The sequence below is a fragment of the Rhineura floridana genome, chromosome 5 (genome assembly GCF_030035675.1).
Source record: "Rhineura floridana isolate rRhiFlo1 chromosome 5, rRhiFlo1.hap2, whole genome shotgun sequence".
NCBI classification, from domain to species: domain Eukaryota; kingdom Metazoa; phylum Chordata; class Lepidosauria; order Squamata; family Rhineuridae; genus Rhineura; species Rhineura floridana.
This window is the reverse complement of record NC_084484.1, coordinates 26,253,257-26,269,109: the sequence shown is the minus strand read 5'-3', so window position 1 is coordinate 26,269,109 and position 15,853 is coordinate 26,253,257. Positions and strand designations below refer to the sequence as shown.

At 42.0% G+C, this 15,853-nt stretch overlaps 1 long non-coding RNA gene across 2 annotated transcripts in view; it reads right to left on the bottom strand.

Moving 5' to 3' along the window:
• Positions 1-15,853, bottom strand: part of LOC133385784 (uncharacterized) — a 125,645-nt gene that overhangs the window by 15,478 nt on the left and 94,314 nt on the right. The gene's annotated exons all lie outside the window — the stretch shown is intronic.

Here is a 15,853-nt window from a genome sequence, read left to right as displayed (position 1 = left end):
CCCTACTGCTGCCTCTTACATACCTCAGCTTCTGCTGCCTGAGGCAACTGCCTCACTCTGCCTAATGATAGGGCTGACCCAGCAGTCCTTGTGCTTTGGAGCCATTCACTGGCCACGAGAAGAAGTCATCTACCTCTCTATCCCTATCCTCTCTCCAGGGCTCCTGCCCTGTGGCCACACCCCTTCCTGATGCCCTTTCTTCTCTTTATTTGGGCACTTCCTTCCTGCTCTCCTGTGCTTCTTCCCAGAATAAAATAATAATAATAGCAATAACAATAGTGATAGAAGAGCAGGGCAGCAGATCAGATGAATAAGAGTCTAAAAGGGCAAATGAAGATGGATGCACTGAAACGGAGAGTCACAAATGCAGAATATTAAACTTTGTACAATGAATGCAGAACATATAGGACAGGTGATCTGAGAACCTAAGAGAGAAGTGATTGGAGAGAGAGAGATTGACGCTCTGAAAACAGCTACAGCAGCATGATGGGTAAAACAAGAGGATCAGATGGAATCTCACCATGTACTACAAGAAAAGAAGCTTAGTTTGAGAGGGCAAGTGCGAATGATGAATTGCCAAAGGAAATGAAGTCAATAGGAAGCTTTGGCAGGTTTCGATATGGCAGGCTGAAAAAGATTAAGGGTGCTAAACTAAAGGCCCACAATTATAAGCAGAGTTAGCTGAAGCAGAAAAAAAAAGATTGCTACAAGTCAGATATAGAAGACTGAGAAAATAGAAAGAGTGCAAGGAAGTTTAGTTTTGTGTTCTCATTTCCAGGGGCGTAAGTGTGTTAGTCTGTTGTGGCACAAACAACAGAGGGGATTATGGCACCTTAAAGACTTACAAATCTGTGATGTCATCAGCTTTTGTGGACTGGACTCCATTTTATTAGATACATCTATTGTTATACATGGCATTTTTTTCTGTCACACATTACAAAAGCAATCCTCAAACTTCAGGGAAACATTGGATTGACCAAAAACTTATCAGAGATTCCTCAGTGATATTATCAATAATGGCAGACAAGTTTTCCTGGAGGCTTGCCCATCATTACCTGTCTTCTCCTGCATTGAGCTGTCATATTCCAGGTTGCACTCTCAGTTCACAGAAACAATAGTGAGGTCCAAAAAGCCTGCCCAGTGCCCCTCACAAGCCAAATATGTGTTCTACATCATGCACCTGAAGATTCTGTAATGCACTAAGGTTCTGTGACAGACATACTGAAGTTCTTTAGAAGTTGTGTTTATGTGGAATAAGATTCCTCAAGCTAGAAAGTTTGAAGGCCACTGCTTTGAAGGATGCAGCATATTGTCTCCAGTGTCGCCAAATATTCAGGTGTTAGTAATTAGCAATGTGTTCAGGCCTGTACACATATGCTTATGACCAGATCTGGCATTAGACATAAGTGCACAATCCCATAGAAGTAATTCCAGTTGTACATGATGTTGGTGAATTGAATTATCTGCAAGGGTTATTTTTTGCTTAAGAACATAAGAAGAGCACAATTGATTCAAGTCAAAGGCTTATCTAGTCTAGCAACCTCCCCCCCCCCACACAGTGGCCAATCAGATGCCTTCTGGGAAACTCACAAACAGGACATTAGAGCAACAGTCCCCTCCTATTATTATTTCTCAGCAAATGGTATTCAGAGGCATAGTAGCCATTGTTAGCCTTAGCTTCCATGAATTCTTGTCAGGGACCAGAAGTCAAATTCCGCTTCATTAGGTGACAAAGGCAAACAGTGGGGTTTTTTGGTTAAAAAAAATTGAGGTGGTAGTACCTTGACAAAACTGCTGTGGGTGCCAGCACCCAGTGGTTGCCATGGACAGCCAAAAAAAGAGGTGTCGATACCATCACAAAAAATGTCCTGGAGGCAAGGACTCTGAACCTGAAGGGCACACAGTGTGGGCCCCAGAGGCACTGCTACCCAATGAACCTGTGGGGTCAGTGCCCCCCACCAGCCCAAGGATATTATTATTATTATTAGCTTTATTATATTTATTATCCACCCTTCACCAAAGGTTCCCATGAATAAAATCCATTACATTCACAGCGGTAGGGTGGGTCCTGAAAATATACAACTCAGGTGCTGAAGGCCAGGGTAAAGAGGTGCATCTTTAGCATTAGCTGAAAACTGTATAGCAAAGGTGCCAGATGCACCTCTGTAGGGAGGGAATTCTACAACTTAGGGGCTGTAACAGAGAAAGCTCTCTCCCAGGCCACCATCCCTTGAACTTCTGAGAGTGGCAAAATTATCAGGAAGGCCCCCTTTGCTAATCTTAACACTCGAGAAGGCTTGTAGGGAAGGAGAAGGTCTCTGAGATACTTGGGGCTTTAAACACTAATGTGAGCACCCTGTTTTGAGTTCTAAAACAGTGGTTCCCAACCTGGGGGCCCGCAAAGTAATCCAGAGGGGGCCGTGAACAGTAAAGAAATGAATTATTTATTAATTTTTTTAAAAAGTCTTCACTCCTTCTACACTGTCTGCTTTCCACTGCCGCTGCAGATGACACCTCCCCCTTGCTCCAAATGAGAGGGGAGGCCTTTTGCTGAAGCGCCAGAGCGTCTTTCAGGCGCACGAAGGGCAGGCATCTGCCTATAAAATACATGGCAGATGCCAAAGGAGGCTGACGGTGGAGCTACCAGGAAGAAGAGGGGATTACTATCACTGATTCCCGTCTCCTTGCACTGCCACTACTGGCAACGCCCTTACTTAGAATGAGAGGAGAGGGCTTTTTGTGAAGCAAAAAGAAGCAAGGCTGCAAAGAAAGGTTGCTTTTCCCCTTCCTTCCTGGCAGCCAGCCTGCCTCGCTGGGGGGAGGGGGTCACAAAAAAATTCAGCTTATAAAGGGGGTCCCGTGCTCATAAAGGTTGGGAACCACTGTTCTAAAAGCAACCCCAGCCAGTAATCTGGCTGCTGCATTTTGGACCTGTTGAAGTTTCCAAGTCTTCTTCAAGGGCAGCCCCACATAGATCACATTGCAATAATCCAATCTGGAAGTTGCCAGAGCATGGACTACTGTTGCCAAGTCATCTCTGCCCAAAAGGGGCCAGAGCTGGCAAACCAGCCAGAGCTGGAAATAGGCACTTGTAGCCACTGAGGCCACCTGAGCCTCCAATGACAATGTTGGATAGAGGTGTGCCCCCAAGCTACAAACCTACTCCTTCCAGAGGAGTGCAACCCCATCCAGAACAGGCTGGACTCAAAAACTTGGAACACATAACACTTCTGTCTTTTCAGGATTCAACTTCTGATTGTTGGGCCACATCCAGCCCATCACTGCCTCCAGATACCTGTCTAGCACCTCAACCGCCTCTCCTGATTCAGATGGAACAGAGTGTTATCCATGTATTGGAGACACTTCACACCCCAACTCTTGATAATGATATGGCACCGCCATCTTCTGACTCCACCATTAGAAGACCCAAGAAGACCTGAGTCTCCCCCACTGTATCACAGTAGGAGACCACTAGAGGAGGCTGGGCTCCTTTAAGTAGAACAGCATCTTTCAGCACAGTTGGTGCTAATAAACAGGTTGCACCTGGTGCTACTCCTATAAAAGGGATCTGTTTCAGGTTGACCCTTGCTAGAGGAATTTCAGGGTAATAATCAGAGCACAGTCTTTTATCCAGCTCTGCCTTCAATCTGACCCTCATCCCACCAGCCTTGTGTCTAGCCTGAACCTCACCTTTTCCTACACCCTTGTTGAGATTTGCCACCCTGCAGAGCAGGACAATTCCCACCCAACAAGTCATCTAAGCTAGTGGCATTGGCTATCACTACATCTTATGACTACATCATATAACTTAGGAATTCCATAAGTTAACAATGTGCTCTTTAAATAACTACTTTCTTTGGTCTGTCTTGAATATCATCCAAAATGGTTTCCTTGAATGACCCTGGTTTCTAGAATTATAAGAGGAGAAACGTCTTCCCATCCACTTTCTCCACACCATGCATAATTTTATTAACCTTGCCCATGTTTCCACTTATGTTTCCCCCTCTAAACAAAAGTCCCAAACATTGAACTTTTTATTGCAAGAGAATTCCTCCCGCCCCTTTTCTGAACCTTCTCCAGACCTAGCATATACTTTTTGAGATGCAACAGCTCAAAGGGCACATAGTATTCCAAGTGTGGTCGCACCTTCTATTCGTATCAAGGCATTACAATATTGACAGTTTTATCTTCAATCCCTTTCCTAATTCAGTGAAGGTTGCCAGCTGTTGGTTTTAAAAACAAAATGATGGATGGATTGAAAACCGTGTTCAATAGGATAATGGCAAGCAGTCTTAGTTTTAGCAGTGAATGCAAATGGTGAAGGAAACCAAGCAGGGAAGGGATCTTGTCACAGCTCATCTACAAATGTCTCTTCAAAATCCTTTTAGTAGCATTAAGATATTCATTAATCTGCCTCTAATTGCAGATGGTTCATCTTCTCATGCGATCTCATTTTAATGGCTTGCAGAAATAACCCCACCAGCAACCCCTGCCACCCACACGCAGGAAAGCCTCCAAGCAACACCAACTACCTTTTGCATGAGGAAAAACATATGCCAAGATACTTCCATCTCTGAATTCTAATTATATTAAATAGTCTTACTTAGCTATGATATGACCCCGAGGTCAAGAAAATCTGCAATCCATATCTGCTTGCTCCTTCCCTCTTTAAATAAATAATAAAGTTCACATTTTATGCCGTGTTAATGTCTTGCCTGCAACTTGTTTCTTAAGTTTCTTCTTTGGTTCTTTGCCTGTCCAAAACTGGTATTTGCATTTCAGGGGAAGCCTCCAGCTTTGAAGAGGACATTTTTCTTGGGACTAGGGAAAGGAGAAAGAATTCATCTCTCTCTCTCTCTCTCTCTCTCTCTCTCTCTCTCTCTCTCTCTCTCTCTCTCTCTCTCTCTCTCACCCCAGTCCCAAGGCTGCTCAGGCTTCCCCTTACCTGCTATTATTTATATAACTACAATTATGCACATTAATTGCATTCATGCAATGAATCTCATGTTTAGAGTGGCCTTCAGCTACCCTGTAATAGCCATTAGCCAAAGTACAGCCCATAGTACTTTACTTCCCATTTATTTCATGTATAGGGATGGGGGAGAAATGTGATTCAGTTCACATTTAAAGGTGAATCTACCTAATTCACATGTTCCAAAACAATACACGAACCAAAACACCACCATTTTTTGAAATTCCTGCTTCTCCAAATTTTACGATGTACTTCTCCAGCCAAGTTGTGTATACAAAAATGCATATGGATAGAGTGCATAAAAATGCATATGTTTATGAACATAACATACAAAAATGCACTACATTACAGACCATTGCTTTGCAAAAATGTGTACATTAGGCCAAATTCCATATAAACATGTGTATATTAGGAAAATTCATAAGCAATTTAGTGGAAATTTTCATGGGGACTTTAGCAAACTGATTGTGGATGGGAAAACTGAAAAAACAAGAGAAATTAAAATGGACAGATTTGCCCATCCCTGGCTTTATGCCGCCCCCTGGCTGCATAATCGCCAGGAACTTTGCCTGGAGCTTGCATCAGGCAGCTAAAAGACTCAGAAGGTGAGCAGCTTCACTATCAGGCCTGATCTATGTTTAAAGTGGAACAAATGTCTGGCATGGGTGCGGCTCTCTGATTAGCCAAGCCAAACAGCTGTTAGTCTGGCTTTCAGAACACTAACAGCTGGTTCTTACTGAGCATGCCTGCACTATCATAGACTACAATGTTAGATTTCTTAAATTAATTAAAAATCAGCCATGCATTTTTTTTTAACTTTTAAGCTGCAGATGATGAAGGTCAGAGTATGGGGCAAGGTCAGTGATAGGATTACAGGTACTCTGTGAACATGGCTGATTTTTAATGAATTTCAACGAATTACGAGAACTCTGACAGAAAAAAATCCAACAGGGGTCTGGATTTTTTTTCTTTTGTTTTACACTTTGAACTCTAGATTCTCTCTGAGTGTTTTTTGTATTGCCATGAAAACTTAGAGGGTTGTTAAGCAAGTGTTTCTGAGTTCAGGACTAAGTTTTGTAAGATTTTGTTTTGAAATGAGCTTATGGGAAGTAGCAGAATGGCAGGGGGGGGTATGTGAAAAATCCATGCTGGCTATTGGATACAGCCATTCTTGTGGCTGTATAATTTTGAGTATTGTATACAAGTTCTGGTTACCACATCTCAAAAATTGTATTGTAGAGCTGGAAAAGGTGCAGAAAAGGTCAATCAAAATTACCAGGGGGTGGAGCAACTCCCCTGTGAGGAAAAGTTACAATATCTGAGCTTTTTAGTTGGAACTTTTCAAGTGAGAAATGGGAGATATGAAAAAGGTTTATACAATTATGCTTGGTGTAGAAGCTGTGAAGTTTTTTCTCTCTCATAATACTAGAACCTGGGGACATCCAATTAAGCGAAATGGTGGGAGATTCAGGTAAGGCAAAGTGTAGCACTTTTTCACACAGTGCGTAGTAAACAATGGAATTCATTTGCACAAGATGTGGTGATAGCCACCAACTTAAATGGCTTTAAAAGATTAGACAATTCATGGAGGATGTCTATCAATAATTAGTAGTCTATGGATAAGCTAAGAGAGGGACGGCCCTCCAGATGTAGTTAGACTAAAATTCCCATCAGCACCAGCCATCATGGGCAGGGATCAGGGATGATGTGAACTGCAGTCCAGCAACATCTAGAGGGTCACCATCCCTGATTAAACTCCAGGTTTAGATGTTTATGTCACCAAATGCCAGTTACCTTCAAGACCAAGTTGTGGGCTTTCCCAGAGACATGGGGTTCACCAATGCGGGAAGAAGAATGCTGAACAAGATGGATCATTCATCTTATTTAGACCTGTGCCAGAATTTTCAAGAATTTCCTGAATTTTTTTCTTTTTTCTTCTGAACTGTTCAAGAATTTTAGTCCCATTCCCACACCATTCCCAGAGAATACTTAGTGAATTTTTTGACACCAACTAAAACACTGGATAGGTTTGGGTGCAATTGTGGTCTAGAACTATAAGATTGTTGAAGGAAATGTAGCCAGTACCAAGTTAATGGAATGCTGGGAACTTGGAATGTTGGGGTATGAGTTGCTATGCAACAGTCACCTAAAGAGAGAAGGAAGGACAGTTGAAAAAGGACAGTTGGGGGAATTATAGGAGAGTGGGCTGCTCTGGACACAAAGGCAGTCAGGAGCAGGTAAATTGGGAGGCCTGCATCAGAGAAGCCAAGACACTAAACAGCAGCTGCCGAGAAAAGACTGCAGGTTGATACTAACTGAGAACAATCACATGAATATGCGTACTGTATTAGCCTGAGTGCTGACAAGAGACATTGGGTTGTGGGTTGTTCTTGCTTCTGTGTTAATTATACAGCCACTACTATAGCCAGTAGGGATATTTTCACGATCTACCATGTTAAATGAAAATACCTCCCCACCATTCTGGTGCTTTCTATAGTCCCAATTCAAAACAAAAACTTACAAGTCTTATACTGTTGGATTCAGAACCGCTTGCTCTACAACTCTGAAAGTTTTCTTGGTGATACACAACCCCCCCATGGAGAATTCACAGGTTAAAGTGAAAAACGGGAGAGAGAAAAACAAGAAGCCATTTGGCCTTTCATCTTCAGAAGTTCTCATCATCTATTGTCGTTCATTAAAACTCAGAGATGACTGTAAGGTATCTCTAATCAAATCCCTGAGCTTACCCCAAACACAGACCTTCATCTTCAGTAGGTTTAAAGTAAAAAAAACAGCATAGTTTGTTTATAATTAATAGATAAAAAATGCATTGCCGTGGGTGATAACGTCACGCAGGTGCAGTAGAAACCAGGAGTTCTTTCCTTTCACTCCCCCTCTCCCCTCCCCTTCCAGTTACTTGGAGGAAGCAGGGGAAGTCTTCTGCTCCTGTGATTGGTGAGCAACAGACATGTGACTCACACTGGCCTTCTGCTCAGCTCCTTCATGCTCTGTGTGAGGAAGCACGAGGGAGGAAATGGAGACCCAGACAATTATGATGTTTTTATTGTTTCTGTTTGCTGCCCTGGGCTACTGCTGGGGGGAAGGGTGGGATATAAATCAAATAATAAATAAATAAATAAAGGAAAGGGGCTTCCTTTCTGCCCAGTACCCACCCACCCAATCTCCTCCTCCTTCCCTCCCTGCCCCTATGAATAATGAGGGAAATAAAATTTTCTAGTTTAGATTCTCTGTAGAAACAGTAGTAACACAGGAAAGAAGCAAAATAAGAAGAATACCAACAAACATACAAAAATATAATTCTCTTACCTTTGGAGATGGCAGGTGTTGCCCCCACTCACCGTATGCTCAGAGGCACATGTTACCAAATTCGTACAAGCTACACAGCACGTGGATTGGACTGTGAAAGACCAACCTAAATTGTGTTTGCATTCTGACAAATTTGTAGGGCAGTCTGTGATGTCCCTGTATTTTAATATCTGTAAATATGGTAAGTGCGGGTTTATTAAGCGATATATGGTAAGTGACTGAGTGAGAGGGGGGAGTACATGGGCTAGAATGCTGGAGAATGCTGTATGATGATTGGCTGAGTGTTTGAGTGGCTGAAGGTATAAATGAGAGGATGATAGTTGAGAGGGGGGTCTGTTGGTTGTGGAGTGGGGGTCGGTTGGTTGTGGAGTGGGGGTCGGTTGGTTGTGGAGTGGGGGTCGGTTGGTTGTGGAGTGGGGGTCGGTTGGTTGTGGAGTGGGGGTCGGTTGGTTGATGAGAAGGATTTTGGAGGAGTTGGTTGGCAGAGTTCTGAGGGAGGCTTGGATTGTATTTGGCTGATATTTAGGCAATACATATATGACCAGAAATATAAGGAGTGACACTATATGAAACCATACGTTTGTTAAACATACCTTACATAATCTTGTTATTTCCTGGTGTTCATAAATAAATATTTTATTGGTTTACCAAAACCTGATCCTTGGCTGGGGCTTTCACAGACCAGTAGGGTGGGCAGGGTAATTACCAAGGTTGGGAAACAGTATCAAATGGTGGCAGCGGTGAAGAGATAGTGTATCATCAAGTATCCAGGGCAACCCAGGCTGTATGCTTTATTGGCACAAAGATACAGGGGGGTTGTGGCCTGCAAGTGCACCCAGACACAAAGTAACAATAATCCAGAAGGGAGACTAAGGCAAAGTCTCTAGCAGTATTGTTTACAGGGAGTGACTGATGGCGCTGCCTAGCAGTGGGATCTTCTGAGATCTGTGATAGGAGGAGCTAGAAAGAAAAAGAAAAACTACGTTTCTCCCTGGTGGGAGCCACAGGTGGGAGCCTGACAGGTGGTCCCAGGGGAGGAACATTACACAGTCCAATATCTCAGAGAGGAGGTCAGGTCTCCTGCTCCCCTGGTGCATTCACTATAGCTGCCCAATTTCCCTGCTTTTTAAAGTTTGATAGAAATCGCTGTGGGCTATAGGTACGTTCTTAAACCACAAGATTTTTTGCCTATTAGTGAATATATATAAATTCTGTTATTTCTTCCAATTGCCTGCTGGAATCTTTCAATTATCCATCTCAGATTGTCCTTAAAATCTTCTACAGAAGCAATGGGTTTGGCTCTTGCCCCTTCTACTGCTCTTCTCTTACCTCATTACTCCCTTCATCTACCAATATGAAGTTGAACTAACAACAAATTTTCATTCAGCATTAATTTAGCTGAATTTTTCCAGAAGAGAATTTTCTAGAAAATTTCTCCTTTTGCACCCCATACAAACTGTTGAAAAATTCTACCTCACCCCAAGAATATTCAGTGAAATGTTCCTCTTCCAATTTCACCACTTGTAAATAAGATGAAGAATTTTGGGATGCCATTTGTACTCAGCCCTGGGACCATGTTCTTGCTGATGAATGAAAACACTCCTATCCCAGTCCTGTCCTCAAAACCCCTTGTGAGTACATTGTTTTGGTTTTCAGGTTGCTACTAGGCCAGGTGACAAGGAAATATATAAGTAACTTTGTAAAGACCTATCCTCTCTCAACACACACATACACACACATTCAGAATCTATAGTAACAAGTCCTGGGTAATAAGACAATTGTATTTTGTGATGTTGCAATGATGCTACAATTATCAGCCTATGTTGGCAGGTAGTATCTTTGTCGTGATGACAAATTACATAAGAACATAAGAAGAGCCTGCTGGATCAGGCCAGTGGCCCATCTAGTCCAGCATCCTGTTCTCACAGTGGCCAACCAGGTGCCTGGGGGAAGCCCGCAAGCAGGACCCAAGTGCAAGAACACTCTCCCCTCCTGAGGCTTCCGGCAACTGGTTTTCAGAAGCATGCTGCCTCTGACTAGGGTGGCAGAACACAGCCATCATGGCTAGTGAGAGGTTTTTTATTTATTTATTTATTTTTAAAGCCATGCTATGAGAAATATGCTTAAGCTAAACAAATGAAGACCACATCAGTCACCTGGGTGGGAGAGAAGTGGGAGCCCTAAGTGTAGCATATAAATAACATATATACAACTATGGGTATATCTTTGTCCTCATTCATAGGTACTGAATGATATCCTATATAACAGCCTCGCTCTATCTGGTGCCCTCCAAATGTTTTGGATTACAATTGCCATCCAGTCAGCCAAAATGTCTGGATGGCACCAGGTTGGGAAAGACTGTTATATACTAATAGGAAACTCATTTCAGTGTGAATCCTTACAACAGCACCATCCACACCCAAAAGGGAGACAGGAGCAGGCAGGATGGGGAGACCGCTGGGATTTGAAGAAATACCAAAAGAGAGAGGATGACATGGCAGGAATCATAACAAGGAGCCCTCCATACTAAGTCACCTTTCTCTAAAGTAGCCTAAGATGGCAGATAGCATTTAAAAATATGTGAAAAACATAGATGGGTGAATATTCCCTGAGTTACATCCATCTCAGGGGCACGTATGATTCACACTTTAACAAAGAAATAACACAGCTGAATATAGCAGGGCCATTCAAATTTGAAAACCATCTGAACTATTTATTTTCTATGACAATTATGTTTGTAGCTGCAGTTTGGGAAAATAGTGATGGACTTCAACAGGCATTGAGTATTTTCGTTGTTTTCATTGGTAGTAAATAATTCATACTTCAATTTACTAATTCACCAGGAGTGAAATGAAATGTGTGTTTCAAATCTGCCAGTTCTGAGTCTTCACTTTTGTTGACATAAACTTGGATTTGAATTAGCACCATCAAAATTTAAAGGGTGCTGGGAACATGGCTTATTTTTGCAGCAAGTCACTGGTTAATGAAACCCAGCTGGTCCTGATCCTGTAGAGCTTGTATTTATTTCCAACAAAGTGCATTCAAGGGTGGCTAGGTGAAAAAGAGGGCTAGGCTCCTGTCTGATTGGTTCCCAATCAGAAAGGGTGTGAGACAGGGGTATATTTGATCACCCTATTTGTTTAATCAATATGCAGAACATATCATACGGAAAGCGGGATTGGACCAAGATGAAGGAGGTGTGAAAACTTGAGGGAGAAATGTCAGTAATTTAAGATATGCAGACGATACCATACTACTAGCAGAAATCAGTAATGATTTGAAACGAACGCTGATGAAAGTGAGAGGAAAGCACAAAACCAGGACTAGAAGTGAATGGCAAGAAGACTAAAGTAATGACAACAGAAGATTTATGTAACTTTAAAGTTGACAGTGAGGACATTAAACTTGTCAAGGATTATCAATACCTCAGCACAGTCATTAACCAAAATGGAGACAACAGTTAAGAAATCAGAAGGCTAGGACTTGGGAGGGCAGCTATGAGAGAACTAGAAAAGGTCTTCAAGTGCAAAGATGTTTCACTGAAGACTTAAGTCAGGATCATTCAGACCATGGTATTCCTGATCTCTTTGTATGGATGTGAAAGTTGGACAGGGGAAAAAGTGGGTAAGAGAAAAATCAACTCATTTAAAATGTGGTGTTGGAGGAGAGCTTTGCGCATATCATGGACCGCGAAAAAGACAAATAATTGGGTGACAGAACAAATTAAACCAAAACTATCATTAGAAGCTAAAATGATGAAACTGAGGTTATCATACTTTGAACACACAATGAGAAGACATTAAAAGACAATAATGCTGGGGAAAAACAGTAAGAAAAAGAGGAAGACCTAACAAAAGATGGATTGATTCCATAAAGGAAGCCACAGACCTGGAATTACAAGATCTGAACAAGGTGGTTTATAACAGATGTTATTGGAGGTCGCCGATTCATAGGGTCGCCATAAGTCAAAATTGACTTGAAGGCACATAACAACAACAAGGCTCCTGAACCTTTAATAGTTGTGAAAATCTTGTACACAACAATTAAAGGTGCAGAAGCCCTGTCTTCTTTCTTTTCTTTTTTAATCTGGTCACTCTAGCTTCTCTCCACTAAAAACATCAGAAATAAAATGGACCTTACTGAAAGGCACCTCCTGGGTAAGAAACTTGGTTCCTGTGTTCTCTGAAAATATCCCATTAGGGCAAAAACTGTCGCCTGATTTCAGTAACAGCTAAATTAAATTAGCACAATTGTTTGAACAGCTGCAGAGCCCAATCCAGACCAGAACCTTGTTTGAGAAAGATGCTTTAACCTTTTGCCCCCCGATCCAGATCAGAGCTCTTGAACCTGCTATTTGCACTGGAAAGAAATCTCTCATTTGTTCCAGTGGAGGCTTTCATTGCAGTATAAATAACAGGTAGAGAGGCCAGGTGCAAATTGGGTATACAGTGGGGGTCAAAGGGTTCAAGCCATCCCCTTGGGTCTGAAGCCTCGCATTTACTCTTTAAAAACCATCCCTTTCATTAGCTATTGCATGAATGTTGTCAGGTTTAGTTTGGTCCTAAAGAGCCTCCCAAAAAAGTTGATCACTTCAGAGCAAAGGTAACAGACATGAATCAAGCATCCAAAGTGAACATGTTTCAATCAAGATTCAAAGCTGGATGTGCCAGGGTCTATCAACATGATGGCCTATTGATGCCCAATAAATGGATCTATGTATCTTCAGCTGATTGATTCACATGTGGTAACTTGCCTCTTTATATAACTTTTTCCTTTGGACTCGCCTTGCATAGCATGTTCTTTTCTCCCTGACGTATGCCTGCACATAGTATTCATCACCTTCACCTTCATGTCATCCATCAGATGAAGTAGGCTCTCTTGCCAAGTACACTTCTTAGTGTTTAATGCACCACAGGACTGTAGTGTTTTTGCTCATATAGATGAACAGCTACACTTTCGGGATTTGAATCAAACTCCATAAGATGGTCTTGTTGATTTGACCAACATTGACCCAAATCCCATAATAATCAGACATTAACAGCATGAGATTAAGTACCAAATGTACAGTTAAAACTTCATTCTCTGCTCTCTTGCTCATGCCTCATTTGCACATTTTCCCATTTCTATTAATTTGATTACAGGGTCATCACTGGCCAATGGCACTTTCTCATATTTGCTTCTCTCTTCTTATAATTTGTAAATCACATGCTGCAGAGAAGGTCTGTGGCGTATAGATTGATTTATTCACCAACTAATTGGCTACAGCAGTGATTCCTAAACTTTTCTTCCCACAGACCACTTGAAAATTGCTGAGGGTCTTGGCAGACTACTTAATGACATTTCTGCATGTTGTAGCAATTGTATTCCCACAGAATTCAAATTGTAATACAATATAAGAAAAGAAGCAATAAAATATAAGTAAAAATCCCTTTGAATATTTAATGCGATAGATGTGTCATCTCCCATATTCAGCCACAAATCCAGGGGGATACCATAGGCCAGAGCTTGGAAAAGTTACTTTTTTGAACTACAACGCCCATCAGCCCAATCCAGTGGCCATGCTGGCTGGGGCTGATGGGAGTTGTAGTTCAAAAAAGTAACTTTTCCAAGCTCACCTGATTGAAGCCTGCAGATCTCTGGCGGTCCACAGACCATAGTTTGAGAACCTCAGGGCTACAGTCTTATGAGGGTGTAATAGTCATGAGTTGCTTTTTCAAAGCCATTACTTAATGAAACAAACTAGTAGTAGTGCAAAAGCCTTGAACGTTGAATATAAATACAACAACAAATTACAAAGTTTGCAAACTCCACACTCTATATAAAAGCCTGTGGGTTTGTGAAAGTTATCTTTGTTTCAGCTGCAGAGCAGCCGCTTAAACTGTAATGACACAATAACCATCTGAAGAGATAGACCAAGCCTTGATTAACCAAAGCTGACAGGGATATTTTCCCTTTTATTAAAATAAGTGTGCCTTTCATTATTTTTGCATTAAAATTCTCCCCCATACCAAAGAGACAGCGCACCTTCCTGGTTTAAAAGCATTTGGTATCAAGATTTCAGCTTCCTTCCTAACACGAAAATTGGACTTAAATTCAGAGGTCCTACCAAGGTCACATATATTTGACAAAAATGTGGTCATCATCACATAGTATTCATCATGGAAATTCTAACAGAGCAGCTGTCAATTTTTTTTGTTATTTTTATTTTATATTGCTTTGCACTGATTGTGCTGACAAGACACTCTGTCAAGCTAGTGAAGCCAGAGGCATTTATTACTTGTATGTTTATAATATATGTTTTGCAAGCAAAGCTCTATATACTGTTGCATAAGTCAGAGAATCCAGTTGTTAAACGTCAGGGCTCAGGCTGGGACTTTACATCCAGGGTGGTTCCAGACAGGTGTTTATCATGAGATTGGTGCTCCTCATGCCCACAAACTTTTTGCAGCACCCACAGAATGCTATCGCCATCAAAATGCCATCAAAATGCCAGCCCATATTCCCCCATTTCATCCAGATCTACCCTTTCCACCAGTAGTGGCTGGTAGCTCTATGTCAGCGGGGTAGTGGAATCTGCTCCGGGTTTAAGTCTGAACTTTTAAGGAGCTGTCCAAGGTGTTGTCAATAGGTTTCAGCAGCGTGGATAGCTCGTTGGAAGTTGAGACTAAACCCCGGAGTGGATTCCACTGCCACCAGCCACCACTGCTTTCTACAGAAAATCCAATAAAACACACAGCCCTGCTAGATCAGGCCAAAGGTTTATCTATTCCAGCAAACTGTTCTCATAGCGGCCATCCAGATTCCCATGGGAAGCCCACAAGCAGGACCTGAATGCAACAGCATGCTCCCCTCCTGTGGTTTCCAAATATGCCTTTCAAAATATTCAAAGGCATATTTCTTCTGACAGTGGAGGCAGAACATAGCCATTGTGGCTATTAGCCATTGATAGCCTTATCCTCCATTATTTTGTCTTATCCCTCTTTCAAGCCATCCAAATTGGTGTCCGTCACTGCCTCTTGTGGGAGTGAATTCCATAGTGTAACTATGTGCTTTTGTGCTAAACTTTGGCTCAGCTCTAAACAGAAGTCCTTTACCAGCCTCATTGAAATGAATGGGACCTACACATACAACTTACCATGTTCTTCTACAGGTTCTGTTTATTTCAGTGGAACATGGGCAGGAGAACAACTCAGTGGATTGTATGCTAATGGGTCAGATGCATTTGTCTCCACAGTCCTTAATGGCACCCAAAACCTACCATGTCAGCTTGCCTTAGAAGAGGCACCCCTAGCTATACTTTGCACACCATTCCAAATGCAGACTCCCACAGTCTCTTTTAATATTGACACCTCTCCAAAATCCAAGACTTCAGTTGGCTCATATCTGGATGAGGCTCTGAAGATTCTTTGGGGGGAACAATGGAATCCAATTAGGTCACTGTTTTTGAAATGGATTTTAATCATGCCAAGCAGCAATGAGGCAAAACACAAAGTCACACCCAGAAATTAGATTGTGGTCAGGTTATTCTTAGCGGAATGTATGGAAAGCAATTAT